This window comes from Dermacentor andersoni, chromosome 2 (genome assembly GCF_023375885.2).
Source record: "Dermacentor andersoni chromosome 2, qqDerAnde1_hic_scaffold, whole genome shotgun sequence".
NCBI classification, from domain to species: Eukaryota; Metazoa; Arthropoda; class Arachnida; order Ixodida; family Ixodidae; genus Dermacentor; species Dermacentor andersoni.
The window spans coordinates 204,586,009-204,613,923 of record NC_092815.1 but is presented as its reverse complement, the minus strand read 5'-3'; the positions used below and the strand labels follow the sequence as shown (position 1 = coordinate 204,613,923).

At 46.1% G+C, this 27,915-nt stretch overlaps 1 pseudogene; it reads right to left on the bottom strand.

Annotated features, from left to right (window-relative positions):
• Positions 1-333: 333 nt before the first annotated feature.
• LOC126540216 (uncharacterized) overlaps positions 334-27,915 on the bottom strand; it is a 205,427-nt pseudogene continuing 177,845 nt past the window's right edge.

Below are 27,915 nucleotides of genomic sequence, written 5' to 3'. Positions count from 1 at the left end.
ACACTTCCCACCTGCATACTAGAAGTGGAAGGTGCGTGAAGCCGCCTGCTGCAGCGAACTTCGCTTGCTCTGTCGGGGAGATGTATATGCTGCCATCTAGTGAAAGCTGGGAGACATAGTTCCCCGTGACTGCGTGTGTTCGTTGATATGGTAGCGCGTGCTCTTCTTCTTCTTGAGATAGCACACGTCTGAGAGACCATTAAACGTGTGTGTATGTGACTCCTCGTTTGTCCGTCTCACTCTTCCTTCCTGGCTACAACAATCTGCAAATATGAAACCTCTGCGGAAAAAAACGTATTATTAAGCCAAAGTTGCAGTGGGTTTCAGCTGGCAGCTACCGAAAGCGGGCGAGGGCTGGAGAAGAAAATGGCATCGGCTTTCGTTTGTGTGTGTCAGTGCTTTAAATAATTAGCTCAAAGAAAGAATTGCAATTCAATGGCGCAAAAAGGTGTTTTCAGCATTTTGTTTTCAGCACCGATTCCGCTCCGTGCCATGAGCTACGCAGTGGAGTGCAACGCACGGGGAGATGGTTGTGGTTGTCGCAAAATGTGTAAGCGAAGTCGACCGACCCGCTTTGGTTTGTTAGTGACTAACCAAAACAAACTGAGTTGCAACATTAAAATGCATGACCAGGCATTAATTATGTCTTTATGTCTGCCTCCTAGGCAACCGTTTTCCGATGCCTAAATAACATACTTCGACTTTGGCTTTGGCATATTTCGGTATTAACATATGGTCAAGCAAGGTCATAACCTCTTTCATTCATTTTTGCTGACATCTTGGATGTGGTCCAGACAAAGCGAACAACGTACGTTCTAAGGATAAACACATTCAATAAAGTCCTAGATGAAAAAAAAAATACTGATGAACGTCCAAGTAGAATGTTCAAAAACGGCCACTCTAAAATCATGTGGCAAAACTAGGCGCTATTGAGCCTAGGTGGGAAGATAAAAAAAAATGAAGAGTTGACCGTGCAGCACAGGACTGTAACCTCCTTGAGGCTGAATCTGAAGCACACAGTTGAAGGGCGCACTCTCCAACCAGGTGGACGTCGTCTTTCCGCAGTACGAAACTAGAGGACTTTGCCCAGTTGCGCCTTCGTGCGATTGGTGATGCCAAACGGGGTCACCTTGCACGAAACGTTCCGTTGCTTGTCGTGTGAATAAGTCATGACAGTTTTGTCCGCGTCATATTCGTAATGCTCGACAATGATGCCGATCGTCTTAATTCCAGCCTTCTTCAGCTGGTCAGCCATTAGACGGGCCTGTGGAAAGGCAGGAAAAAGAGCGAAACGCAACCAATTATTAAAACAATTCTGCGGCTAAACCACACGCACTCGAAAGTGCACAATGCACGGACTGGCTTAAAAATGCCTGGTATGTCGCTATGTGCGGCACAGTGGTCAGTTGTGGCGGGCTTTAGTGTCGCGAAAGTGCACGTCACGTTATGAGGGACGTGGTAGTAGAATACTCCGGAATTCCCACCACCTCTGGTTCTTTACCGTAGACCCAAATATAAGCGCACCAGCACTTCCGCATTTCGGCCGCAGCCGGGAGTCAGTAGCCTCGAGCTCAGTAGCCGAGCGCCGAGCCACCATGGCAGGTCTGTCAGAGTGAGAGGTTGAACAGTACATAACACAGCTATGAATTACAGAGGCTACGACTTCTGGCACAGCTAAAATTACTTGAAATTAAAATTTAACTATATAATCTGATACAAAACAAAACAAAATGGCCATCGATAGTTATAGATTGTACCGTTCAGTATCTTATCCCCTATAATTGCATATTTACTGAAAAATAAATCGTCATGGAATTCAATAGACATCGCACGTCCTAAATGGATGTACTTTCACTGGCTCTTCAAAACGCCTTGTCTAGTTACGTAGTAAACGTTCCTTGCTTATTTATGATCGTGGTTGGACTTCGAGGACCGAAATTTCGCTATAATAAATGTCTTCAGGTCTGATGTGTCTGGCGTGTTCCACTTCGCCGGACGAAAGCACAATCAACCGCGAAAGTGGGAAAAACGGTAACTGGGAAACCGCTGAATTTCCGAGCACACTGTGGCTGAAGTCAAGTAAACCGTAGAATAATATGTTGTTGGTATATACTGGTTATGGCTGGAAGTCTGTGTACCAAACTTGCGTTCCGAAATTGCGTAGATATTCAGCGTTTTCTTAAGTCATACTACGTGTACGTACTTCGCTTCAGCTTTTTATAGCAGAATACAGGAAGAGAAGCGTAAAATTCAGACGACTGAACTCGTGATTTTAATAATGAACAGAAGGTGCGAGAACAAAATCAAGCAGTGTCGCTAGTATGCGATTTCCCTTTCAAAGTACGAAGCAGCCACACAGTCACGTATTGCAATGCCATAACTTTTGTGAGTGCTTGTGATCGTTGAAGGCACTCGAAACTACTGGGCAATAACTGATGTTGGAATATATAAGAGAGTGAATTTCTTTTAAAGGGCCCCTCACCAGGTCTGGCTCTTTTGAACGGAGAAGCGCAGAGCATACAATGTGCGATAACGATCGTGTCTGCAAAGTATTACATGGCTACGCGCCGCGGAAAGACCTGGAATTTCACACCGAACGCCGTTTTTCCTTCTCCTCGCGGCCGCCGCACTCCAAGCTGGAGGATGAAGTACACGTGCTAGTGCGTGTACGTCATCACGCATTAGCACGTCAAACACGTACACGTTTTTGTGCTGTGACATCCTTCGTGGTGACACGTGACTTCGACAATTCTAAAAAAATCTGTTATTTGAGTGATATGTTGCTTGAATAGACAAATTAAAGATTAGAGAAATGATAAAACACACAAATCGAATGTCTACACGTTTTTGTTTTACTTCACACCGCAGTAAGAGAGATGTACATCCGCTTCGTCTGCTTGTTCCCACGTTATGCAGTCGCGCGCGCAGACAACAAAACTATGTCATTTTCTAGCGTGCTCCAGCGTGGGATCATGCTCTGTGATCGGCTTGTGTCTGCCTCAGTATTCGTGTAGCACTGACTTTGTACCTCTAGTCAGGGGTCCCCGTGCGCAGCGCGCTAAATCGTGCGCTGCACGAAACGAGACAATAGCAGCTCGCGCACGACGCCGTCAGCAAAAGTGCGCCGCGCCGCAAAAAAGCGAGAACAAAAAAATGAAAGCGGGGCCCGTGACGTATGCGTCACGCGATCCTTCAGATCCGGTAAGGGAGAACGCAGCGAAGGAATTTCGCTTGCGGAGGCTAGAGGGGGCGAGTGGAGAGAGTGTCTCGCTCGTCAGTGGAGCTCGCCTCCTGAAATCACGGGTTCGTGGCACTGAACTATTTCTATCTCGGCTATAACGAGCCGGTTTGAAAATTTTTTACGGCAGAACGCTCCCTAGAGGACACGTAAGAACTTCCAGTGTATAACCAAAATTTGCTATGGGGCCTGGTGAGAGGCCCTTTAAGGCCGAACGTGAAACAACCTAAAGGTCTAACACACCATTTAATTTCGCAACTTTCATGCGCACAAGCGCCAAATGCAACTAGAACGCTTCTCAGTTCTTATTTGAACGATCATAAAGTGCAGAAAAAGCTCATTCACATTAGAAGCTAAGGCTGGAGAATAAGATTCTTAATATATCAACTCGAAGGAGAGCAGCGAGGGCTCAATATTGTGCGAGATCATTATACAATGTTTGTAGAACTCTGTGCGCACCCAATTACGCCTTCGCGTCTCTGATGGCACCGTGATTGTGACTTATCTACTTGACCTACGCGCACCAATAGGCCCACGAAGTTTCTTTTTCGACGCAGGAGTGAACGAGTGGAATTCATCACCAATCCATTTATTGCTGTATGTCTGACTGCAACTAATTCGTCATTATAAGTGTCAATTTACGCAATGCTTTCTTTGACTTCATTGCCTGTTGGCTTCGTGGTGCGATTGTTACTAAAAAATTGTGCCCCTCTGTTCGATTTTTTTCTGGCTGATTGCCCAATGATCGTCTTGACTCCGGCAGCCTTACCCACGTATTACAGAACGTGCCTCCGCGCAGCACTCCACCTCGACTCGAGGAAGTGGCTGGCAGAGCCGACCTTCGACAGACGTGGTCGCTGCTCTTAATTACGCTCCGCGGCATTTTTTGAGAACTCCAGCCTCTCTTTCAGAGGAGGTGTGGCAGTATGCTTAACTGGGAGCGGTCGCTTTGAGTCAATGTTCTTTAACGCATACTTTATTATTTTTTTAGATATCGATGAAACATTTCACAGGAGCCCTACTTCAAGGCAATTATCCCAATAGTAGGCTATTGTTTAGAGATCCACCGCGGCGCGTAATGAGACAGCGGGGCGCAGATGCGCATTGGTTCGGTCTCTCACCTTCCTCGAAACGGTTTCTTCAACTTCGAAAAAATGGATGTCAGTGAGGTCTTCGTCCAATCCCCCCTTCCAGCGCCTAGTCATCAACGAATAAAAATGGCACTCGAAGTTCGCTGTGCTTATGTCGCAGATCTGAAAAGACAAGGGCGTCAATGTTCTACCGTCTGACAGCCTTCTGTCACGTGTTAAGCAAGGCGATGAAAATTAGGGAAGCGGAAGGTTCAGACCTGGTCGGTGAATAGACACTGCATTACGTGAACGGTCGAACAGTACAAGTCGCTATGAAGTAAAGACAGCTCAGAAAAGGGCAAAGAGATGATGCTTCCTTTCCGGTTCTTACTTGACATTGCGCCGCGACTACAGTGACACAATGCATACGAACCAAGTAGTTCTGCAGCAAGTAGTAATACAGAACAAAGCGGGAGGTGAAATGCATACATGAGTGCAAACAGCATCCTCGTCCTCTCTTTTCTAAGTGCCTCGTATTGTACCCCAAAGTTCCACATGACGAGAGTTCTCACTGAAGTTGTCTACACAAAGGAACACAAATACGTATTCACAACTGAGCTGAAATACTGGAAGTAGCACGTTAGGTCGAGAGTTACACTTTTGTAGCTACAGTAACTTTGCATCCGTTACCGTTGAGGTGTCAAATAGCAAGTTCTAGAAAACCAAGGTAATCGTAAGAACTGCATGTTTCCAGCGCTGTATACTTTGCCGGGCCAACCTTTCTGGTTCCACATTTTGTAACAACTGGGTTCAAGATCCGCTGCTTTCATGATTGGCAAGAACGTCGGTGCGCCGCTGTTATTGCACAAATTGGCTACTGAGCAAGCCAAATCACAAGAAGAACGAGCAATAAAAATATTACAACTTCCGGTCCTCATTTAAAAGAAACCGAAGACAGGCCTGAAAATAGTTATGCGGATCCCACGCACTGTGGGAATCGATGTAAGCGATAATTTCTGTGTGGTTTGTTTTCATTGATGATAATTAGCGGTGAGGTTGACGGCTACTGTTTACTTCATCAAGGTTTAGTTCAACACGAGAGCGGTGAGTTGATGTTAAACGTTACCTTGCGTGGACCACTGCTGTTTTGTCTGCGTAGTACAAAGAACACACAGAGGGAGGTGTTTGCTGTGGCGTTGTATTTCATTATCTCCGAGAGGACAGAACATATTAATTGCCTCACATGGAAAATGGCATCGCGGCATAAGTATTAAACTTTATTTGAATTTTGGGGCTGCACATGCCAAGCCAGAATCAAATTATGAGGCAGGCGGCAGTGGTGGACTCTGGATTGATTTTGAAACAGTGATGTTCTTTAAAGGGACACTAAAGGCAATTAGCAAGTCGATGTAGACTATTTAAATACCATTACAGAAATTTGGGAACGCTTGTTTGGTGCCAAGAGCAGACCTTGTTTACGAGAAAATTGCGTCTCAAGGGTCTGAAACTAATGAAACGCCCGGGCGGCGAAGCGTCTAGGGCAAAAACGAAACCTTTCGACCGCCCGCGTCGTTGTTAAGAGTAATTTCAACGAGTTCTTTTTTCTAAAAATAATATAGAATGTAGACATGTAGAATTTTATTTCTTCGTATAATACAATACAATGATATTTTGTGCAACGAGTGGTTGAGTACTAGTGACAGAATTCAATTAAGGAGTGCTGTCGTCATCGGGAAGAACTTGGAAATCTCGGGGGGAGTCTCTAATCATGTCCTGCATTCACACCTATTTCTGGATTATTAAGGCTCCCTTCGCGATATTAACGCATTAGAGAGTTTTGGGGACTAATCTATCACTTTAGCTTGACTTAATATTTGCCTTTAGTGTCCTTTTAACGTGTCCGTAAATTTGAGTGCACGTGAATTTTTTTTTTGTTATTTCGCCCCCGTCGAAATGCGGCTGCCGCGATCGGGATCAAAGACAAGACCTCAAGCAATGCCACAGCGACCAAGCTACCGCGACCGGTACAGAAGTGTTGATTTGACGTGTGACCGCTGCCGTAATGCGGCTCTGCTTCGGCACGCCCTGCGTGGATGTTCGCTTGACGAATATGCATGGAGCTTATTTTTCAGAAATATCAGAAACGTACCATACCGTACCTTGAATTTAAAGGTAGCCCGTTTGCCGGCAACCGCTGTCGTGTCTACAGTACTCGTAATATCGTTTCCTTGCCTTATCACGTCACATTTTGCGTATACCGTCCCCCCCCCCCTTCATGTGAACGGGAATTGCAAGCGCAGAGTGGCAAGCCTGTTATTCACTCATTTAGCGACTGCGTCGGTTCTACCCATTCTCTGCCTCCACTGCCCCCTCCTCTCTAGCATTCTATCTAGCTTCCCTCTGCGCTTGCACGTAAGTAGAAAAGTAAGTGTTGCCATTTCTGTAGTGCTTTTGAAGGGGGTAGCGGATAATTATACAGCGGTCAAGAGGCTAATGTGGCGACGCCTAGGGAGCGCCATAGGGCCGACGCCGTGCCAAGGTCCAAACGAGTTTCTTGCCGCGCCCACACGCGGTGATATGCCTCGTCGTGTGTGCGTTTCTGTGCGTGCGTGTATCACAGACCAGGCACCTGCGTTGTTGCAGACATAATACAAATGCCCGCGCGTCAAACAAGTGTCACCCACGTGCTGGAAGTCTAGAGGCAACTCAGTGCACTTGGGAGGCTGGTCTCCGTCCAGGGAGTACTTGGCGCACTTGCGAACCCGCAGCGACATGGAGAGGGCGACAGCCTTGTTGCCTTGCTTCTGCGATAGCGGGACGATGACCTCTTGCTTGATGTACTCACTCTGCACAAACACACAGACACAGTGCGGGCATCAGTGCGCCCAGCGCCATGCGAGCGCGCGTGTTTGAGCCTAGTCCTTTTCGCGAATGTTACCCTGCTGCAACATTCTTTCTGTAATTCTAAGCTACGGTTTAGCAGCAATGAGTAGCTAAGAAACGTACACGACGACCGTAACAGTGTAAGTACACCTCTGTAGAGAAGCTGTTTACTTTGACAAGCATTCCAGCTGTTGTATATAGATAGCGTGGCTAACTCGTTCCTACGAGGACGTTTTTTTTCCCCAGTAATAAAAGAGTTTTGGTTAGTAAAAAGGGCATCACCTACTGTGTGACTCCCACTTGTGCGCTCGAGCGGCCAGCTGCGCATTACGCGAGTGTCCTAATGAGGGGTAGCTGCTGCTTTACAGGTCTGTCTGTTCTATCGCAAGGGCTGAGCATGCGGCATTACCATACGGGGCTTTATTTCCCGTGTCACGTTGTTGCGCAAGGGATTGCGGTAAAATCGGTCCATATCTTAACTTAGACAAGCGTGACTCGAACTTCACAAGGCGCAAGGGGATCAATACCAATTTCTCTGTTCGGTGTTGTTCGGCGTGCTCATCCGTTTCACGTAAATTGCGTCCTCACAAATGGACGTCGCCTTTTGTATGCGATTCCCCTTCGAATCATACTGGATTGCAAGGCAAAAAGGCAATGCCGAAACACAAATCTAGTATGTTTCACGCCGCTTTACCAACCGCTTTGATCCCTGTGTTGAGCCACGCCATCGGCCTTTAGGAGCCTAACGAAGACTTGGCGTATGTTAGGCCTCAACTGCGTGAGAACGATGCGGGTAGCTGACAGAAATATTCTATAACGATTGACGCTTATATATTTGAGGTTGCGTAGGGTCGGCCATACATGAGCAGGCCAAGCGATCAGATGGCGAGAAGATTTTCAAATTTACGTCAGATATTGCACACATCTCTGCTCTTCGTCGAGTGGTAACCGACGCTGTCAAAACAGTTCACAAAACGTACAAACACCGTGGCTCGTGATGCACGTCGCGTGTTTGCGCAGCCATGAGGAATTTAAGTGCACTGTAGCTGCTCCTGCGCTATAGAGGGCTACACAGTTGTTCCTCAACGATATGGTATGAGCTGTCATAAGTGACTTTCTTACCTCAAGAACAGTTTAAAACATCTCCAAATTGTTCATGAGTACGCGATGGCAACACTTTCAAACAGGGCCCCACCGGCAGCACAAGCCAGAGAGGAGGAAAGGCTTGACGCGCGCAGTTTCTCTCTTTCCACCTAGTTTGTTGAAATGGTCTACGCACGACACGCATACAATGAATATGTCCAGCATCCTAACCATACATGTGTATACACCTTTTAGTTCTTTCGTGTTTCGCTAGTCGTGGTTTGTACGAACCGATCCCAAACAACGCACCCCTAAAAAGCCGCACGGCTGGCCAGGAGGCATTTATATATATATATATATATATATATATATATATATATATATATATATATATATATATATATATATATATATATATATATATATATATATATATATATATACATATATATACACAAGCAGGTTTGCCGAATGGCTGTGGTGATGGCCCAGTTTGTCAGCCGCCTCGATTCCAAGAAAGAGCAGGAAGCAATGACCCCCACGGCGAGGCACGGCGAGATAAACTAGATTTCCCTAGCAAGGCGCAATGACCCCGATGCAAGGCAAGGTGAAGTGACGGACGGTCGCTACAAAGGAATTGAACGAATCTGTGGGGCCAAGTTGCTACATAAGGAGTGGACTGCTTATGTTGTCGGCCTCTTTGCACTCGCGGCCTTCCTCGCGACGATAATAAAACTCACTCATCCGCCAGCTTTATATTGTCCACCTCCGAAGAGAGGACTTCGACTCGGGAAAGTCGGCAAGATTGTGCACCGCTTGTTACACGGGTGTGAAAGGAGTAGCGCTACTTCTTGGCATAGTTTCTTGCATGTCATCCTTACACATCCACCCCAACAGACCTGAAATCTTACACCCACTCTAACGCCTACGCATAATAAGGAATAAGTGAAAATGCTTGCTCTTGAATCAATGAGCAGAAGTATGCGTGAAGGCAATTGTACCGAATGCTCCTGAATATTCGGAGATGAATAATCCGTGACATAGTGAGCCATGATCTAGCGATAATGCGACTTTTGTACGAGCTATTACAAAGTACAGAATATCTACGTTCCGAGCCTTGGGCGCAGCAAGAAAAAATCTATCACGACTGAGCACACCCGCCAACGATTAGGCAGAACAATCAGACAGTGACAGCATCGAGGAACTTTACCGAGTCAGGAACAGGACAAGCCGCTTCTTCAGTGTGTTCACCCAATAAAGAACGAAAAGAAAAGCACTAATCTTGATTTATTTCGCAAGCGGAGTGTTTGGCCAGCTTGACATACATTGCTATCCTCGCTTCTAGTACAAGGACCGTATGCGCTGCTCGCGCCGTTTGGACAAGGCGCAACGAGCTCAGAAAGAGCTTACATTTCCCCTGATGCTGCGGCCAAAGCTATGTGTCTTCCACCCAGTCACCGTCTACAATATCCGCCGAAACAGAGGTTTGCTGAGCTGCAATGGCGTCATGTACGTCCATTGTAAACACGGAGGCGACAGAGACAGCTGAGACGTGCAATGGCCGCGTCATCACGTGATCAAACTTGGCGGCTCCCCTGGGATCACCATGAAAAAGGTCTATATGGACACAACAGACGCATTTACGCCGTCGATGTCGCCGCGATGTTCTGCATAAAGTCCAACTGCGGTAGTATCGTGGCCGAGCCCCGTATGCTGTTTGTGCGAGTGAAAGCGTGCGACAGGGAACTGAGGAGGGCGGCTCAATATCGCGCACGCAAAGCAGGAAGGTGGGGAGGAACAGAGGAAGCACGTCTCCTTCCCACACTGGTGAGGGGGGAGGGAGGGTGAGGGACGTTGTATTCCGGTGGTGGCTGCGCGAGCCTCATCTTAAAAGCTATTTGCGACGGGGACAGAGTCTAGGTGTGCTAAGGCCTGATAACTTCGTGTGCGCTGTGCTTGCGCCGCTTAGTTCGCATTGAAGAGAAAGACATCACTTCGCTCGCTGCTGCTGCAGCGCTTCCTCACGCCAACGTTTTGACAGCGAATGTGCGCGGTCATCGAATGACATCTGTTCATGCTTGCCTATGCGTGTGTGGCATCATGCCTAATTGTTAATTTAGCGATAAGCCAATATTTCAAATATATAAGGCAGATAAAATTACCATCCTTGCCTCATACAGCCGTATAATAATTTGACATCGCTCGATGCTTCGCCTTTTTGGCGAAACTGCGACCTTTCTTTGGCTCCTGGTTGTGTATTTACACTTTCAGTTACTCTGTACTCTTCTTACCTTTCGTGTCAACGCTTTTGAGGTAGCACTATTTCTTCACATTAGCCGATCGCTTCTTTTCACCCATATTCCGTAGCCTCTCTGCAAAACTTATCTTGCTCTAAGATTCTCTGGTTAAAAAAAAAAGCAAAACCATGTCACCTTGCATTGGCTCATTTGTGTTTTGGCCGTAAGCCCACAACGCCAGTCAGCCCACAGCCTTATGGTTAATCGCCAGCCCCGACCAGATTTCTGATTAGTGGCACAGACTTGCATTTGCGAATGTCAGCGCTCGCGCCACTACACTTTTCGAAATTCCTCGCACCACCTCGCATTTATTGAAGCCTCAATGGGCTCCAAGTATCATTATTGCTGCTGTCCGCTTCCGTTTCATTATTATATTATCTTGGTGGACGCTTGAGTAGGCTTTTCCTCCGCTTATGGGTACACCAAGGTATACGGCTTGACAGCGGGTGTGACTTCCTGTTGAATTTATGCCAGATCATTACTTGTCTCTACAGTAAATATCATAATTCCGAATTTTTTTTCCTGCGTAAATGTAAGGCGGAATTCTTCCGTTGCGTTGCCACTTAGATTCGCAAGTTTCTGTAAATTCTTTTCGTTGACCACTAGTGGCACTTATGCTGCACATTTTGACCACTACGGATGTCAGATAGATCAAACCCTAATTCAGTTATTTCCAGACGTCTTTCTATGCCCTTAACATAAAGCGTAAGCAGCAATGGAGCCAAATGACATTCTTGCTTCACTGATCGGTGATTTTTGACAACTTGATTGCGTTTCCGGCCTTCCCGTACAATATTTACTTGGTTGTCCCTACTTGTGCCTCAGCAGCTCCACAATATCGTTGTCTATGCTCTCGGGCTTGAGAATATCCCGTAGGAATTCCCAGACTACGTTGTCGTAAAGCTTCCTGAATATAAAGAAATGCTATTCATAAAGGTCTGTCCATAAAGCAGCGCCAAGACGAGCAGCGCCACCGACGGCAGCAGTAGGAGCAATGGCATGTGATGCAGACGACGGGGCGAAGGGGCGCAGGGCGCGCATGACGCTTGCAATCATCTTGCGCTGGCGTTTGCAAGGCCTGAGAACCTGAAAAACACATGTTCATCCGTTTCTTCTTGCACCCTCACGGTTAATGAAAGATATGACCTGATTATTACCAGTTTTCCAAGCAGCTAAAATAAATTGCAGACGACATTTACGTTGTTAAAGAAGAACGCCTAATATCCATCATCGACTGAAAGCTTGACAGCCTAAGTCATCTTGAAACCAAGGTTTCTACATGCATGGAACAAATTACTAGCCCGCACAAAGCACTAATATCACTTGAACTAAAAGTGGGCAATCTCGCAAATCGTTCCAAAAGATCAAATCTAACCGTTTGCGGTCTTGCCGAGGAAGCTAAGGAAAACAAAAGCTCACTCGAACACAAAGTGCACGAAAACATTCTTAAAGGTGTCGTCAAAGTCGAAGATGTAGCGATTGAAAGGATTCACAGATTGGGCAGACCAGCAGCTAAGAAAATCAGACCGGTTATCTTGAAACTCTTGGACTACCCTGACACATCGCAAATCCGAAGCAACTGTTATAAGCTAAAGAGTAGCAGTTTTTCAGTTAGCGAAGATTTTTTATGGCGTGTAAGAAACATCAGGAAAAGACTAAGGAACTACGCGAAAATTGAAAAAGAATCTGGGGACAAGGCATCGCTGGTCCACGAAAAACAGCGTATCAATGATGACCTCTACCGATGGGATGACGAAACAAGTGACGTGGCCCTAATCTAACCACATTCAGCTACCTTAGGCAAAAAAGAAAAAAGAAAGGAAGCACGAAGGCAAGCAGCACGCCTTCGGCGCCCCGCACTCCGTCGAAAGTAACTTTCTGCAATAATAACGTGTGTAGCATACATAAGAAAACTGATTTGCTTGAAGCATTACTTCTTGGTATCGAACCAGATTTTGTTGCTTTACCTGAGACATGACTAACAATCGATATCAGGGAGGCTGAAACCACACCGCCAAACTACGTAATCGTATGGAAAGACCGCTTAACATGTGGCGGTAGCGTCGCCTTATTGATTGAAAAGGAAATCTCTTATATCGTGTTACCTGATGTCACAGGAGAGGAAGGAATGTTTTGTAAGCTAACATTTTCTACAAACAATATTGTCGTCGGCTGTACTTATCGTAGTCTCTCATTGGAGGTTTAAGTGATGGAAAGACTGTGCTTGTATGCGCCAAATAACGTTTTGGGGGCCAGACTAACACTTCTAGGGGATTTTAACCTGCCTGATGTGAACTGGCAAGCATTTGAACACCACTCACGAAGTGCTGATATGCTTTTCCATCTTATGCTTTCATTGAATCGCAGCCAAGTCGTAAGAGAGCCCACACGTGTTCCGGGAACTACTTCCAACACACTTGATTAGCAATTTTTTTAGCCATCATTTTCCTTTAGACCAAACGTATCTTGAATTCATCAATGACATATCTGATTATAATATTACTCTATATTTGTACCTGCTCATAATACTGCATTTTCCTCCCAACCACTCATCACTTACACGGACTTCAGTAGAGCAGACAATACCAGCATTATTGACTACTTATCTTACGAATTTACTGCCTTTGAAGCACTTTCAATACGTCGCACCACAAACATGAAAACTTTGTGGCATAGTTTCAAGAATATAATGTTTAATTGTGCTTCCAAGGAAGCACAATCCCTGGATTTCACGTGACATCATTCATGCCAAACGTAAAGTCAAGCGTCTCAGAAAATCAATGAAAATAGGATCTAATCCTTCATCTCGAAGTAACCTTACTTCAGCTATCCAAGGCATGAAATCTAAAATAAAGACCGCGAAGTCAGACTTTTACTCAAATACACTTCAAGGATTCTCAAGAAATACACCGAGCAAATTCTGCAACTACCTTGAACCTAAGGCTTCAAATGATCCCCTAGTGTCGCCCGAAACTAACAAAGAAAGCGCTAGTTCACTAAATAACTATTTGTGTTCTATCTTCACAACTGACCATGGGAAAGTACCTCAAATCGACATCACCGTTAAGCGCAGCCTAAGCTTTCTGCATTGAACCTTCTCCTAAACCTGGTCACGGAAAAAGTGCCAGGCCCGGACAAAATACCAAACGCTTTCTTGAAACTATACGCAGAATGGACGTCGAAGTACCGTTGCATAACATTTAACAAATCATTATCGGTTCTTCCAAAGGAATGGAAACCTGCAAAAGTTGTCCCAATACATAAATCAGGCTGCAAAGACTACCCGTCCAACTTTCGGCTAATTTCGCTTACGAGTACCGCGTGGAAACTTTTTGAACACATCATACTAAAACATATAACCATATTTTTTGAAAGGAGAGTATCGTATCACGATATCAACATGGCTTTCGCAGAGGCCTTTCTACAATCACTCAACTACTGCAACTAACCCACTACATATCATTTATTATCGACCAACACAGACAAACAGACGTCATCCTACTCAATTTCTCAAAGGCATTTGATCGGGTACCACACAAAAAGCTCATAAAGAAACTTGCGATTACATTAGGTACAGGCCCCATAATTGACTGGACTTGCGACTATCTTACTAACCGTACTCAATTTGTGGAAGTGAATGGACAGATTTCCCAGACAGCCCGGGTAACATCGGGAGTCCCCCAAGGAAGCGTTCTGGCTCCCCTTTTATTTCTAATTTTTATTAATGTCCTACAAGCAAAATCACAGGAAGCATTAGGCTATTTGCAGACGACTGCATTCTTTATCGAAATATTAACTCACGTGATGTCCGCATAACATTAAACAAGTACTTGAAAGCTGTGTCTAACTGATGTGCCGACTGGCAGATGACCATCAATACTAAGAAATCTAGCTGTTCTTTCAATCACTAAAAAAGGTAACTCGAGCTTTATACCGTTAACCACGTGTCACTAATACCAGTTCAGGAACACAAGTACCTCGGATTAACATTAACACTTCACTTCAGATGGAACTCCCATATAAACAACGTTGCAGCGACTGCAATAAAACACCTTTCCTTTCCTGGAAAACAATTCCGGCTAGCCCCAGCCGATATAAAACTTCTGGCTTACAAAACTTTCGTCAGGTCCGTCTTTGAGTACTCAAATGTTATCTCGTTCCCATACACTAAACAACTAATTAAAAAACTTGAAGGTGTACAAAGGAAACCTCTACGGTATATATACAGTAAACATGAACTGAGAGATTCGTCCACCAAACTACTTAACAAAGCCGCAATCTTAACAGTAAAAAACCTGGCAGTGCTAGCCCGTTCTAAACTTATATACCAGCTCCTGCACAACAAGCTTAATATTGATACCTCTAGATACATCTCCTGAAAAGAAACACGGCCAACGCGACAAAAACACACAAAAACACTCAATCAGCATTCTTTTCATACCGATTGCTTCAAGAATTCATTTTTTCCTTTAGCGGTAAGAGAGGGGAATAAACTGAGCGAATCCATTAGTAACCGTTCCTCATTAGATACATTTGCCAATTCAGTGGAAAAACATCTCCTCGCCTTATAGCTATGATTTACTTACTCTGGTTTGTTACCAATCTTCATATCGTAACACTTTAATCTATAAGTGCTCTTTCTGTATGATGCGTTATATGCATGGCTGCATCCTGTTTATCATGCTCATTGGGTGTTTTATATCACAAGCGTTTCCAGGCGTTCTATTTCTTTGGTTTCATCTTTTCTCAGCTTCTTCTTGGTTATACTATTTGTACACATATATTGCATTTGTAATGAAGTAGTAAATTCCTTTGTTTAGCGAAGCCAATACACACTCGTGATTATATAAAGTATTTTTATTCTTTGTTCGCAAATACTACCATTTGTACTTGTCCTTCCTGTTATAATCCCTTGAACGACTGACAGTATGTGAAATAAATAAATAAATAAATAAATAAATAAATAAATAAATATCCACAGTACCATAGCGCCTAAAATTAAACGGAATGGCTACTCACCACTGGTGTGTCGTTCTTTTTCTCCATAAAGAAGTTGGTGTAGTACGGAGCTGAGAAGTATGTCGCGCGACCAAAGACTCTGTATACGAAGACGAGTGAAGATTTCCTGCGTAAGACATACGGCGTAGACGACATTACTGAAGCAGCCGCTTAAAACAAGTAAGAAAATGCTAAACGGAGAGGGGGGGGGGGGGGTGCAAGCGTTAAAGAACCAGCAGCAAGAAATTGAGGTGTAGCAAGGTATATTAAGAAGGCTGGTCGACTAAGGTATTCAAGGCAGTCAGTGCATCCGAAGTCATGGCTCCAGGCGCGTTGCCCTGTAACAGAATAAGCCTTAGTAAAACTTTCCTCCCCCATTTTCCTGTTGTTTTTGCTCACTGCAAGCGAATCTGTAGAAATAACCTGCGTTCACTAATTTATTTCTGTAGTATTTTGGGAAGTAATTAATCGCTGTGACCTATTCGTCGGTCTACAAATGTTTAACTCTATACTGTTTTTGTGAAATTCTTGTACTATTTCAAGATCAGGTGTACGACTGTTGTTCTGAGTGACCTTTGTTATCACATAAGCGTAAATTATTTTATCATCTTAAGACAGGTAAAGCGAAAATAGAACACGGACAGCGGAAAGAACTAGGACGTACAGAGAGTCACTTCCAACTAAATTTTTTACACGCGAAAGCCCGTGTACATGCATTCGCCATTCGTAGTACAGCTACAGCGCCTGCGTGAGAAAACGTTCGATATCTGGATTCATCATCATCATTATCATCATTATTATCATCATCATCATCATCATCAACCTGGCTACGCCCACTGCAGGGCAAAGGCCTCTCCCATACTTCTTGTCCCTGCAAACTTCTTAATCTCATCCGCCCACCTAATTTTTGCCGCCCCCTTGTACGCTTCCTTTCAGTTGGAATCCAGTCCGTAACCCTTAATGACCATCGGTTATCTTCCCCCCTCATTACATGCCCTGCTCATGCCCATTTCATTTTCTTGATTTGAACTTAGATGTGATTAACTTGCGTTTGTTCCCTCACTGAATATGCTTTCTTCTTATCCCCCCCTTTTAAGTTACACCCATCATTCTTCTTTCCAGAGCTCGTTGCGTCGTCCTCAATTTAAGTAGAACCCTTTTCGTAAGCCTCCTGGTTTCTGACCGGTAGGTGAGTACTGGTAAGACACAGCTGTTACACACTTTTCTCTTAAGGGATAATGGCAACCTGCTGTTCATGATCTAAGAATGGCTGCTAAACGCACCACAGCCCAGTTTTATTCTTCTGATTATTTCAGTGTCATGATCCGGATCCGCGGTCGCTACCCGCCCTAAGTATATGTATTCCCTTACCACTGCCAGTGCCTCGCTACCTATTGTAAACTGCTGTTCTCTTCCGACACTCTTAAACATTACTTTAGTTTTCTGCAGATTAATTTTTACACTCACCCTTCTACTTTGCCTGTACAGGTCAGTGAGCATGCATTGCAGTTGGTACCCTGAGTTACTAAGCAAGGCAATATCATCAGCGAATCGCAAGTTACTAAGGTATTCTAGATTAACTCTTATCCCCAATTGTTTCCAATCCAAGTCTCTGAATACCTCCTGTAAACATCGCTGTGAATAGCATTGGAGAGATCGTATCTCCCTGCCTGACGCCCTTCTTTGTTGGGATGTTGTTTCTTTCTTTATGGAGGACTACGGTGGCTGTGGAGCCGCTATAAATATCTTTCAGTATTTTTACATACAGCTCGTCTAACCCTGATTCCGTAATGCCTGCATGACTGCTGAGGTTTCGACTGAATCAAACGCTTTCTCGTTCTCAATGAAAGCTATATAAAAGGGTTGATTATATTCTGCACGTTTCTCTGTCACCTGATTGACAGTGTGGATATGGTCTATTGTTGAGTAGCCTTTACGAAATCCTGCCTGGTCCTTTGGTTGAAGTCTAAGTCTATTCTATTTGCGATTACTTCAGTAAATACTTTGTAGGCAACGGACAGTAAGCCGATCCGTCTATAATGTTTCAAGTCTGTGGCGTCCCCTTTCTCATGGATTAAGATTATGTTGTTCTTCTAAGATTACGGTATATGAATTATTGGTCGATATCTGGCGAATCAGTTTCCTTTTCAGTACATCATATCAGCCGTCCGATATGTAGGCTGATATGTATGTAGGCCTATGCGTAGGCTAGGTATGTAATTAAATAGCCAAAATTTTTACGCACGCCTCGTAGTTTATTAACAAGATCAGTTGTCTCGCTGGTGACAGAGCAATCAGGTGAGTGAGGTCTATTGTACTTGGTCCACTTACATTGCAACGTGCGTGATGAGATCTTTGAATCCTTTGTAGGATCCGGTGTACGATTCGTGCCTGTAGAGACCATGGTATTGTCGCATCTCGTCCGACAATATCTGAAACAGGAAACTGAAGTTTTAAGTTCACGAATATCTGTTACTTCATTTTAACAAGGATCTCTCCTAGCCTGAAAGAGTTGGCCACATATATGCCGAACCTGCCAGCTAGAATTTAGTGGTGGAGTTGTGTAGCCTCTTATTATACAGCATAAAAATAAACTTTCCGGTGCTCGGCCAGAAGTGATGCGAACCGGTTGAAATGCATCTATTTCCCTGCCCTTAGCTGTATTGAGCTTGGTCTGCGCTTCTTTCCTATACTCAACCTACCTATCTGTTTGTTGGCCTAGTTGGTGTTTGCTGAAGCGCATGCTTTGTTCCGCAAATTATAGCTATAGCTATTTTTCTGTAGAGCTAGTAAACGGTGCTCTTGAAACATATTTGTAGTACAACCAGCCTCTTGTGTGTCTTTTCCAAACTTGTTGCCCACTGCCATCGTCTGTTCCCTTCTTCTGTGTGGGTCTTAAATGGCCTTTAACCTTTAACATGTCCTCGAACCTACCAAGTAGCACCTTTGTCAAATTAGTTTTCCACCGTAAGAGGGTCTTAATTAAAATAGTTGACTTCTATAGCTGGACAAAAAATATGTATGTAAAGATTATTGTAAGCTGCATTAACTAATAAAAAATGTATCGTACCTCTGGTTCAAACTAAGAACTCATCCGCTATTATATGGGTGATCTACTTATACCCACTATCATTACATCGTACGGCTACGTAAATTATAAATTTTTCAATAAAAAAATATAAATCTCTCGATATTACCTTGCTGGTGTACTATCTTGCTGTAGCCATTATTTCCCCGATTTCCTGCTCAAACGCGAAGTTGCACAGCGTAAATAATAAGCGTCTAAAATAAGAACAAATTGATAAAAGAAAAGTTGACACACTTGCTTGGTATAGGTTACAAGTGACTTAATTTGATGAAAATAAGTGGCTACAAGACAATCAAACAACTGGGACAACAACGCCACATTTCCTACGACAGTGGAAACTCGTGCACTCGTTATAACTAATTACTACATAAAATTAGAAGACGTTAACACCTCCACGGTGTTAACGGAAACATAGCTAGAAACACGGAAACATAGCGTTAGAAATAGAGCAACGAACTGGGAGCCTCCTGTTGTGATTGGGGTCAATATCCGCTAATTAGCAGAAATTTTGTGCGCCTCTATTACAAACAATACAGTAACAACGAAACAACAACGAATAGCGCTGACCACATTGCCGCGGAAGGCCTCACGGTTGCCGGATCTTCTGTTGCGTCTAATAATTTCAAGTGAATCACGTAGGCAAAAATAATTTCTATTGCTTTTCACACCACCTCAAAATTGTTAGTTGTGGATCAGGGTTCAATATCTCCCATGCAGTGAGATTATATCTTATGTCGGGCGGTGGCGGCAAAAAAAAAAGCGAAGTAACGAAGTTTGGAGTGTTCTTTTTTCTGTCTGCCTTGAAGAGAAGCGTAAGGGAATGTTAGGCTCAGCTGGATCGTTAACTCGTACCTTACTACGCCCATTGAACCTAGGTCCCGTGTGACTCGCTGCGCTTGTGCCCTATTTTAAGGCTTTCGGCTCCTTTCGAACTTACTACACAACACAGAACTCGTAGTCTAAGGAGTATACTTCCGTTTTCCGAATGGTGTCTTGAAGACAAGGACTTCTTTGCCGATATCAGATGGATTTGGCGTATCTGGGATCTGGGTATCTTGTAACCACTTTTAGAAAAGTTACAACTGGTTAAGTGACCTGTTGATGCTGTATGGACATGAAAATAGCGATAAATGATTCCTCGTCACGCCGAGTACATGTAAAAATTATGAACAACAAAAGATGCAGTAAAACACGAGTATAATTAGCCGAAAACCGCGCGGGATATGAGTCGCTGTCACCGTCTATCGTGCATCCACCAAGTTCCATCTAACTTGACGGCCAAGCTCTCCCCAGTCCGTGCACGGAGCAGGGCAGCAGGAGCGTGTTGAGGCGTCCTTGAGCACGGTGGAAAAAATAGACTAGGTGTCTAAACGGGGCCGCCGCGCCGACCATTTTTCCAGTCGTGGCTTACGTCACTCTCGGCAGACGGTGCGGATCATTGGGTGCTCACAGATTTACTGTATAGGCTCCGTTTAGGGCGCTAGAGTTGCGCCAAGGTACGCCATCTTGGACTGCGAAAATATGCGGGAGAGGCACGCCCCGTGCACGTCATGCGAAGACACCCGTGTGCTTAGATTTATGTGCACGTTACAAGGACCCCAGGCGGTCGAAATTTCCAGAGTCCCCCAGTACGGCGTGCTTCATAATGAGAAAGTGGTTTTGGCACGTAAAACCCCATAGTTTAATTTTTAACCCCAGCAATACTGTGTTGATTCTAACGATGACAGCATGCTTTGTCGTGTTTTCCGCATCCCGGAAAAATTTTGCCTCGTTATGGATGTCATATGTAGCCTACGCTGACTAAAACTGCATGCGTTAGGTATTTGTTATACGAGTAAAGTTCGCGTGGGTAGATCGCATTGTGAAACTTTTTGGCGCCGGGCTTAGAATAAAAAAAAAGCACATTTTTTGTACACGCCGTCATGCTGCAACAGCTGTCAGTGCGTCGCATGACATTAATTGCGAAATTTAACCGAGATAACGCCTGCGCACACGTGTCTTCCGACCAGCAGTATCGAGGAACAAGCAACAAGAATAACAACATTGCCGGTGTCAATTGCACCTGGTCGGCAGTTTACTGCTGAGCGTTGGCGTCACCCGCGGATGGTTGGCACCTCCGCAGCACAATGGAGCCCGCCTTGACCACGTGATGGCGTTCGGCGAATAGCGGCGCTAGAACTGCCGGAAGCGGTCCGAGCGGCGCGCGGAAAGCAAAGGAGTAGCTCTGGAGGGAGCCAGAGCTTCTGGAGGTTAACCGGAGTAAATGGTGCGGCGCGCGGGGCTCCTGAAATGTGCGCGCGCGTAGAAGAATCGATAGCCTATTCTCCCACGTATGCCCGTGTACCAGTCTAAGGGTCTGGTGAGCCTTTGGGAAGCGAGCTCAGATATGTCCTCTTGAACATCTAAGCTTAGTAGCACTATCAAAATCTACATTTGCTTCGCACTTTTGAAAGTCTACAGTAGAGACGGCATGTTTATACTAGCGCTCAATTTTGATACAAATGGAAAGCCATCCGGTTGTTGCGGGATGCAGAATTCTCGGAAAGCGGTTTCTAACTACACGCGATTTTGATGTCAACACTTCCTCTAGCCACACATGTGAAATAAACGGGCTCTCACTAACGGAAGGCGGTCGCTGCTTCGAACATATCTTTGTCTCACGTATTGTTCGTCAGATGCATATCTTGCTCTGCACCTCCATATTTACCTGAAAATTTACAGCCCCGCACGATCACTGGGTAGCCCCATATTCCCAAAATTGTCTGCGTTTCCGCTCCTGCGTGTTTGTTCACTTCAAGCGCACAGGCACGCCAGGTATAACCTTTGCATGCCCTGCTTATAAAATTTCACGTAGGATACTGTTTTTTTTTTGCTAAAATGGTTACTGGGGAGCCACAAATATATAATTTCTTGGGGCGATAAGCCACGGCTTCAGATTTCCCATATGACTTCAAGGTCGCACGCGGGACGAATCGCACTAAGTCAGTTTCCGGGCGATTCATGGTTGCGCTGGCGAAATCACTCTTTCAATTGCACTTCTCATTGTTATTGGCATGGTACTTGTTCTTCTTTTATCAAGAAACTTTTTGCGACGATGAAGAAAGAGAGAACACATGCGGGCCACGAGATATGCACTCAAATTAATAAGTTTTGCAGATTCTTCGAAATACATGCTCTGGAGGAATAAAAGGGCTGGTGCACCGTTATTCAAGTCTTTCACCATTCTTCAAGGCGAGCAACCGCGGCTTGCCGAGCGCAGCAATGTGCGTGGCAAGCATGCATGCTTGCCACGCTCATTGTTACAGGTTGCTGCTAACCACCGCACGAGTTGCCGTTAATATTGGTTATTCTAATCTTCGGTATCTTGCAAGTTACTCCATTATAATCTTTTATTTACGCCGAGTAGTGCAGACCTATAGCCCACAGAATACAAACATGACTTGTTGGGGCGAAAATGAAAACACAAGTAAACACTGTATAGACATTTCCCAATTGGAAATATATTAATGTGCGCATGATGCAAGCGATAGCTAGGATAATGCTACAACAATCGTTTGTGACCAAAACAAAGTTACAGATGAGCTGTACTGACAAATGAGTAATTTCGAATGTTCTGGTACATCTGGACAAAGATGTGCGCACGGCGTCGACCGCTCAGTATACGCCTCTATCATTTCCTGCACGCATACGAACAATCGAGGCTTTGCTGCAGCACTTTTTGTCTGAGACAGAACAGAAACACAACTAGGCAAGAACAGACGAAAAACTTGCTGAAAGCATCAACTGAGACGTTGTTCGATAATGGATGACCACACTGCAAATCAAAACCCAAGAAATAGTTCAGTAGGAGGTTTATAGTTGGAGTATTCAACTTTTCTTCAAAAATAGCACGAGAGAAAGTAAAACGTAATATAGAAGAGCTAGTGGTGCCATAGAAAAAGCAAAATGACGCATTATAAGGCCGTTTTGTAGCGACAGAAGTGGCAGTGTCGCCAGAAAGGCGAAGCATCGATTGCCATAGCTATTAGTATAGAAAGCTATACGAAGTAATAATAGCAGCCTTACCGGCTTTATAAATTTGGAGAGATTCGCTTAGGGACTGAATTACCCGCCATGCTGTCAGCGCGCCCAAGCGAACACGAACACATCACACTCGATGAGCGCGGACACTCGCTGTGAAAACGCTGGTGTGAGCAAGCGCGGCAGCGAGCGAAGTGACCCTTGTCCATTGCTTCAGCGCAAGAGCGCCGAGCACACAGAGCGTGCGAAGGTATGAGCCGTCTGGAGACCCCTTTCAAGATACGGCGGGAGCCACCGCGCGCGGCCTTGCAAAGTATGCACTTGCTGGCGGAGTCGAAGCCGCTCTCCTTCGCCTCGCGATGCTTCCCCGCTTTCTTCCTTATGGCGCACGAGATTGAACCACGATCGTCAGTTCCCACTGCGCGTCCCATCGCGAAATACGCAGTCGCTGCAGGAGCACAACGCCGTCACCCTCCCTCCCTCCCTCACATCCCCTCACGGCCTTACGCGCGACAGAAGACGGTGCGTTTGCTCTCCGCTTTCCTCCTTCACGTGCGCCAGATTGAACCGCGATCGTCGGCTTCCCTCACGCGCTTTCACTCGAACAGACAGCATAGGAAGCGCGGCGAGAGTGTTATCGCCCTTAGACTTTACACTGAACATCACGGCGATGGCAAAAATGTGCTTGGAGTGTCCATATAGTTACGATCGCAACAATAAGTAAGCACAGGGCCTCACGCTGCCAGCAGACGACAGAAAATCACCCAATACCGCAGCGCTCCTGCCGGCGAGCAAAAAAAAGTATGAACAGAATCGTATTCATCCCGCTCTGCAGACCGGCGGCGCCATTGGGACACCCGTCTGTTCTTTCACAGTGTCCCAGAGTTTCGTTGGGTGCCTCGATGCGCGCTGGCCGCCGCACAGGACGGAGGGTCGAGAGCTTCTATTGCGTATTTGCCAGAGTCAGAAATTCCCGAGAGAGGGATCTGTGGACTTTTGCTAGATCTGGGGGCTCATTGCTGCGGTCTCTTGCTTCTATTGTGCGCTTAGCTAGATACTTCGTAGGACCACGCGTTCTGCTCCCCCTTTCACCCTCCCCCCTATTTCGTTTAAGCTAAGCCTTCAACTTCCGTTCAAATGGGATCATAGCAGCCGTTACAGAATCCGCGTAGCGGAGTGGATGTTGTTTGTCTTCAGCAGCTGGCCCGGATCAATAGGCAGCAGCTTTCGCAGCGTGCTTGCGGCGCTCCGCCAGTGTCAGGGTCGCAGGCGACGGAAGCAATCGTGACAGTACGCGACACATGGGCCTCCTCCGCAAATGCTCCGCCCAACTATGAACATGAATTCAGAACAACCACCAAATGAATATTTCACAATAAAACGAATGTAAAGTAACAACATGCCATTAATAATTGATCTGAAGGTGTTCTAAAGTGGCGTTTGCCTAAACTTACCGTTCCGCCCTGCCCCCCCCCCCCCTCCACCCCCCACCGTGCTCCGTACGCGGTGGTTTCGCTCGCATTCAGGAACACTCGGTGTCAGACATCGTGTTGAAGCATAGGAAAAAAAACAACTATTGCAGAAGTCAAAGAGGCAAATGACATTATAATGCTAGGACATTATTCTAAACAACTTCATCGAACACGCAACTTGAACTGCGGACCTCCCGGTGATAAGCGCCAAGCGTAGGCGCACAGCCTGCAAATCGAGAGCAAGCTTATTTCAGAGTAACCCGCTCTCGCGTAGTGCAGCTTGGCTAGGGACAAAGGGAACAAAGCGCGTGTTCCTCCGTTGTAGTACCTAGGGAAATGTAAATTTCGAGAAACAAAAGTTCCCTGATGTTGCTAGCACAATTCACGCATGCGCACGACGCTCGGGCAAATACCAGAAAGATCTCGCGGAGAGGGGCGCGCGCATCAAGATAGCGACCTTTTGCAGTTGTTAGTTTGGTGACCTGCGCGAGATGGCACTAATGGTTCCGACGCCATACGACGTCTTCTGGGTACAGCCGAGTGCCTGAATTGACGCAAAAGGGGAATGGGCTTTTGCTAACTCCGTTGATGGGTTATGATAAGATATTGTATATACGAAGCAGTGTGTCTAAGTACACACATGCAACGGTATCCTCCGACACCATGCGATGTAAGCGTACCCTGCAGCAGGAATAAGAAATCGCGCGTTCGCGTGCTGTGTGGAGAATGCCTTTTAGCTAATAAATTGTTGTTTGTCAAATCTGAATAAGTATCTTTACTGATTAGGCTAGCTAGCTTTAAGAGAGAGAGAGAGAACAACTTTATTGAAAATGCCTGCAGAATCGGTTAGGCTCTCTCCACGCAGGGAGGACAAACTTTTACCGCGACGCTGCCACTACGTCAGTCTCGTGCCTTGTGCTCGTCGAGGTCTTGGTTCCTCGCTACTTCCGCGGGTCCGAGAGGGCCGCCACCTCCTTCCTGGGGGTGCTGCCCCCCTTCTCCTCGGTTTCGCGCGGTCGCTGCCTCTCTAGAGCTGCCGAGACCTGCTGGACGGCCTTGAGTTGTGTCTCTTGATCATAGCTGCTCGTTGCAGCCTTTCGCTGCGGCGGGATCGTCGTCTTCTCGCTGGCTTCTCGCGTACTTACGCTACAGTCCCAAAGAATGTGAGCCGCGGCGACTCTCTCCTTCACGCGCTGTCTACACACGTCACTCGCGTACATGCTCGGACACACGTGCTTAGCTAGCCAGCTTTAAAAAGAAAAATGATACTTAGCAGCGACATGAATCTTACGTGAAGTTGAAAGCCCAAGTGAGCTAGGAACAGTTCAGTGTCCTCTCGCACATGCGCTTTTGATGCCGCGGCATTTCCACGCTTTTTAACAACGATTTCGAGTCCGGTACTGAGCATTTTATTAGCAGGAGGAGACAACCAGTCAGTGCTCGCACATACTCGGAATCGTAGTGGATTGCTGTATACGCTGTCACAATAAACCGAAAACGTAGCCCATGTATGTCCATTCTCGAAAACATAGCCCATGTATGTCCATTCTCCTATGTTGTCCCACGTACAAGAATTAAAACGGCATTGCTTCAGTGCGAATTTTGTGCTGAGCATGTAAAGCACAACGAAATATCTTTAACCGACTGCTGTTTCGCTGAAGCGTAAACTACCAAGGTACTTTGAGCGCTAAATTTTGTTCACTTGAATCCTTTTAATTTTATCCGAGTGTCTAACTCGGAAAACGGTAAGCTAGTATCAGGAGAGCGCCGCTAAGTGGGCCGACCTCCATCAATATGTAAGTGCGAGTATTCTTGCTGCTTAGGCATCTCCGGGGGCTGTCAATATCTTACATGTTAAGAAGTACTGATGGCTGTGAGAGGCAATGAAAAATATGCAGAGACATTTTTTGAGAGCGCAGCTCTTAGGCGCCCGTACCTGGGTTGAGCGTCGCCGTTCCTGGGGCTCACCGCGCGAACATGCTCGGGACACTGCTCGCGCGTTCGTCGTCTTCCACAGCTGGCTCCCGTGCCACTCATCATGCCAGCGTTTCCATATTACCCCTCCCTCGTCGAAGGCGCTGACGGCACTGGCCCACTGCCCATCGGTGGGGTGATTTCAGTCTCAAATTCTTTGATTCAGTATATCGCGAAATGAAAACACGTATACAGATGCGCTCAAATGGTATGGTAATCATAGGACATAACGTTTTTAATGCCACTAAAATCAATATTATCAACATACTGCTAGCACATAACCACCATTATGACGGATTACACAGTGCTGAGGTGGTAAGAGCTATCTGCCATCGCAAGGAAATAGAAGAAAAGAAGAGAGCCGACGCTCAAACCACGAACGGGCGCCTTAAAGCTTCGCTCTAAAATAAGTACGCGTGAGGTGATATTGTTTCATCGATGGACCTATCCGCGCCGACTTGGAAGCATTCGTTCAGCACCATCAGGCTTATGTGTAAATTATCAACACTAACGTTTTGTTGGCGCTTTCCGTTGTTGGAATCTCAGCGCTGACGCCTGTTGTTGCAATCGGACCGCTGGAACGAGTTGTTGCAACTGGGTCGCAAGCCCCAAGGGTAGCGTTGGCCTGGCGGCCTGGGGCACAACTGGAAGCATCCGAAGGTCCTGGCAAAGCATGAGTCGACTTGTAACAGAACAACTTGTTTATTCTAGCATCGCAAAAAAGCGGGCGGTCAGGTCGACCGAAGTGGAGAGACGGGAGAGCACGTAACTCAACGGAAGAAATCGGAGCCTCTCTCGGCGTCCGGGGGCAGCTGCTTTTATACTCTCGCAGTTGAGGGGAAGGAGGAACGCCTCGTCAGAGGCGCACGTGATGCGGGGCACGGACAGGCTGAGAGACATGTTGAGACGAGTGTAGTGACGCAACCGCCGAGCCGGCGCCGGTCAGACCTCCTCGCTTCACACTTGGGGAGCTCCTCTCTCCGGCTGCCGCGCTTTGACAAGCGTGGGCACCAACATGCACACACACACACACGCACACTTGAAGACACGTGGCATTGAAACATGCCTGGACGCGCTTGGCGGGGAGGCGTATCGGCGGCGCTGAACGGGCCAAAATATCTGCCGCTTTGAACGAAGCCCCGGCGTCCGTTGCATCCGCGCCGGCTATACCGCGCGTCGTAGGCGAAACGTAACAGACCGCCCCGCCGGGGGAAGGAGATCCCGATGGTCAGGGGACTGCATCCGCTGTCCGGAGGGATGTCGCTCGATGATGCTCATAAACGAAGTCGGGCGTCCTTCGGCGTTTCTTGAGCGCAGCGCACAGAGAAGGCCTCGTTCTCTCGTTCAGGTTCACACAGGACACTGCAAAGTGACTTCGGGAGAGTTGACATTTTTGTTCTCGTTCCCGGCAAGCGTTAGAACTACGCCGAAACTCAACCGCTCAGTCAGCAAGCACGACACAACCCTCACTAAGCCCTGCCAGGCTCTTTCCCCTCTTATACTACTGCCTAGTTCCTTACAGTAGTCTAGCAGCACTCAGAACGCGTCCACAAATTGGAAAATTGCACTAGAAAGCACGTCATCACTTTGAAACACTAAACAAAAGCAATATGTTAAAAATCCTGCCTCAGGAAGAAAAACATCCGTAACAAACAACTTTGAGGCTGATTCCTACGTTAGGGGCTTCGACTTAAGCCATCGGCGTTACCGTTGAGACTCCCCTTTTTGTAACGCACCTCAAAGGAATATTGTTGCAAAGCGAGGCTCCAGCGCAGGAGGCGGCCATTTGTGG